General features: G+C 39.3%; 1 pseudogene; it reads right to left on the bottom strand.

Moving 5' to 3' along the window:
* Positions 1 to 268: 268 nt before the first annotated feature.
* LOC147372177 (olfactory receptor 6C3-like) lies at positions 269 to 2084 on the bottom strand (annotated as a pseudogene).
* Positions 2085 to 4302: the final 2218 nt, after the last annotated feature.

Here is a 4302-nt window from a genome sequence, read left to right as displayed (position 1 = left end):
AACCCTCTAGTGATTGTTGTTGTTTGATTTCATGAAAATTCCAGATAGAATAAAAATTCCTAATAATGTCATTTCTATTACCTGGTAGAAAATTTCAGAAATCCACATCAATTCTGACATTCTTTTCATCAAACTAAATGGCCTATAAAATTGTAACACCAACCTGTGTTCTTTACTTCATCCAAATATATTTGAATAAAAAATTATAGAAAATTCTGAAGTAATATTCAACTTTATACAGTTAATTAGGTTCAGTGTGGGGAATTTTTTAACATGGGAACAGATGAAAAGGATTCATACAACTGTACTGAAAGAGTTTAGGCAGATTATGAGTAACAGAAAGCATTAACAAGAACTTTACTCTTTTATTGATATAATAACTTGCATTTCCAGGGGTAAAGATAACCTTTTGGATGGTCTCCTTGAAGGCTTGTTTCACTTGCTGGTTCCTCAGAGAATATATAAATGGTCATCATAGGAGGAACAGAAGCATTCAGAATAGATGCTCCTTTGTTCACGGATGCCTTTTCTTTTGCTAAAGGGTTGGCATACATGAATATACAGCTTCCATAAGAGATGGAAATGACAATGACGTGAGAGGAGCATGAAGAAAATGCCTTTTTTCTCTGACTGGCAGAAGGCAGTCCCAGAATTGTCTTGATGATAAACATGTAGGATAGAATTATTAATGCCAAAGTAAAAAGCAGAATCACTATTGCAGAGTAAAAACCAATCACTTCAAGGAGCCACGTGTCTGAGCAGGATAGTTGCAAGAGGGGGAAATAGTCACAAGCAACGTGATCAATGATCACAGTAAGCTAACTAGAGAAACAGAATAACAGGTGGGAAGATGTTTAAGAACCCTGCCAGCCAAGCACAAAAGACAAGCAGTGCACAGACTCTGTTGTTCATGATGGTTGTGTAATGCAGGGGTTTGCAGATAGCTACATAGCGATCATAGGACATGGCAGTTAGAAGATAAAACTCAGTGATACCCAAGAAAATGAAGAAAAACAACTGAGCTGTACAATCATTGTATGAAATCATTGTGTCCCTGGTGATAATTGTGCTCAGAAATCTAGGAATACAGAGAGTTATAAAGAAAATTTTTAATATAGAGAATGAAAGGTTGTTGTTGAATCATGCAAATACACCAGGATTCTTGGCCCCCGGAGGAGAAGAATTCAATCCGGGGCCAGAGACGAGGCTTGATCGCTCAGAGCTTTTGTGTAATAAAGTTTTATTTTTATTAAAGTATAAAGGAGATAGAGAAAGCTTCTGACATAGGCATCAGAAGGGGGCATAAAGAGTACCCCCCTGCTAGTCTTCAGCTGGATGTTATATAGTCACTAGCAGTCTGTTAATGAAAGAAAGGAATGTCTTAAATTCAGAATGGCACCAGGCCCCTCACCCATAAGATGCATTTTGGGATAATCTTGGCGCCAAATGGTGTATCCTGGGCCATAAAATGATTAACTTGAATCTTGAAGAAGGGCAGACCACCATACAAATAGTTTCATTTACATAGATTAGGGGAACAATATCCATACTGGTTTGTCAAGTAGCTTCTGGGCCAAGAGGAGGAACCGACTTGGAGACAGAGTTTGGGGTAAAGGCATAGTACATTAGCATAGCTTAAGACAAACATTTCCATAAGAAAAAGGCATTGATTATCTCTAGGCTCAAGAATACCTAACTTCAGGTGAAACCAGGTGTCATTATGGCAACACAGTATTTTAAGAGAAACCTCCCTTTAAATTTGTAAAGAGAAGGAAAAAAATATTGCTAGTTTGTTTCCTCCTGCCGCTTAAGAGAGATAAAAATGTCTGACACTTGCAGGATATTTCCTCCATTTGGAGACCCCTGGCCTTCCTGCCTGTTACCCTCTCAAGAAGTTCCTGAGGAAAAAAATACATAGGTGTCTGTAGATGGGAGTCCACCAAGGTGAGAATGATGATGGTCAAATTTCCAGTGACAGTTAATATATATGTGATGATTAAAAATATAAAAATCACAATCTGAGGCTCTGGGTCATCTGATAGCCCCAGAAGAATATATTCTGTGGGTCTTGTGTGGTTTTTCATTGCTGATCTTTTCCCGCCATTCAAACAGAAAATGGATGTGTTTCCTATAAGAAATAAAAAGTGAAAATACATTTGAGGATAGAATACAAAACTTTTAAAGTATCCTTCATGACGATAATGAATGAAATTCAAAATTCACCTACAGAACTCTCTCCAATTTCCATTCAACTTTCCAAAATCACTGCAGATGGTGACGGCAGCCATGAAATTAAAAGACGCTTACTCCTTGGAAGGAAAGTTATAACCAACCTAGAAAGCATATTCAAAAGCAGGGACATTCCTTTGCCAACAAAGGTCCATCTAGTCAAGGCTATGGTTTTTCCAATGGTCATGTATGGTTGTGAGAGTTGGACTGTAAAGAAGGCTGAGCACCAAAGAATAGATGCTTTTGAACTGTGGTGTTGGACAAGACTCTTGAGAGTCCCTTGGACTGCAAGGAAATCCACCCAGTCCATTCTGAAGGAGATCAGCCCTGGGATTTCTTTAGAAGAAATGATGCTAAAGCTGAAACTTCAGTACTTTGGCCACCTCATGCGAAGAGTTGACTCATTGGAAAAGACTCTGATGCTGGGAGGGATTGGGGGCAGGAGGAGAAGGGGACGACAGAGGATGAGATGGCTGGATGGCATCACTGACTCGATGGACGTGAGTCTGACTGAACTCCGGGAGTTGGTGATGGACAGGGAGGCCTGCCGTGCAGCGATTCATGGCAAAGAGTCGGACACGACTGAGCGACTGAACTGAACTGAACTGAAGGAATATTATCTGAAGTTCAAAATCATTATTTCTTCTTCAAAATACACTATCATAGACTTTGGATAAAATAAAACTATTATGATAACACTTAAATAGGGCTTTTTTTTTTTTCTAATAAATTTTAATTGGTTCAAGGTATTCTTTAAAATATTTAGCTTCCTTTATAAAAAGTACAGAAATATTTAAATTGGTTCTCCTCCTTTCCTCATTAGTATAAAAACCAGTATAATTTGCAGATAACATAAATAGAGTTTGAAAGCATACAGACTTTATGTATGCCTACTTCCACATTTTATATTTTGCATAACTGAGGCCCACTTTGTTTAGGTGACTTTCACTAGTTTAAATGACTACTGAACATAGTAAATCTGTGGGAAATTGTTAAAGAGATGGGAATACCAGACAATCTAACCTGCCTCCTGAGAAACCTATATGCAGGACAAGAAGCAGCAGTTAGGACTGGACACTGAACAATGGACTGTTTCAAAATTGGGAAAGGAGTACTTCAAGGCTGTATATTATCACCTTGCATGCTTGTGTGTATGTGTGTTAGTTGCTCAGTCGTGTCTGACTTTTTACGAACCCATGGTCTGTAGCCACAGTCCCTGTGGATCACAACAAACTGTGGAAAATTCTTAAAGAGATGGGAATACCAGACCACCTGACCTGCTTCCTGAGAAATCTGTATGCAGGTCAAGAAGCAACAGTTAGAACTGGACATGGAACAAAAGAATGGTTCTAAATCAGGGAGGGTGTACCTCAAGGCTGCATATTGTCACTCTGCTTATTCAACTTATATGCAGAGTACATCATGCAAAATGCCAGGCTGGATGAAGCACAAGCTGGAATCAAGATTGTGGGCAGAAATATCAATAACCTCAGATATGCAGATGACACCACCCTTATGGCAGAAAGTAAGGAAGAACTAAAGAGCCTCTTGAAGAATGTGAAAGAGGAGGAGAATGAAAAAGTTGGCTGAAAACTCAACATTCAGAACACTAAGATCATGGCAACCAGTCCCATCACTCCATGGCAAATAGATTGGGAAACAGTGGAAACAGTGACAGACTTTATTTTGGGGGGCTGTAAAATCACTCCAGATGGTGACTATAGACATGAAATTAAAATACGCTTCCTTTGCCGGAGCCAGCCAGCAAAGTCGATCAGGTCCCGAGAACGTGCACGGCGGGGCTAAGAAAGAAACTAAAGCAAGAGACTACAAAGATGGGGTCAAGAGGTTCAGACACGTCACCACGAAGGGACGCAGTCTGACACCAACTTTATTCAACATCTCATATTTATACAGAAAAGCGTGAGAAAGACAAGACAGTTGACATTTTTTCTTGGTTGGCCTATACATCTTACAAACAGTCACAAGAAATCTTGAGAGCATGGGAATGGCTCCCTGTTATTATTTCTTACACCAGATAACATTTCTCTGTGCGTGAGAAGTTTGCACAGA

The sequence above is a fragment of the Bos grunniens genome, chromosome 5, assembly GCF_055505025.1.
Source record: "Bos grunniens cultivar Pamir isolate PY7600 chromosome 5, Bosgru_T2T1.0, whole genome shotgun sequence".
Taxonomy (NCBI): Eukaryota; Metazoa; Chordata; class Mammalia; order Artiodactyla; family Bovidae; genus Bos; species Bos grunniens.
The sequence above is the reverse complement of the archived record's forward strand: the minus strand, read 5'-3'. Positions and strand labels throughout refer to the sequence as shown.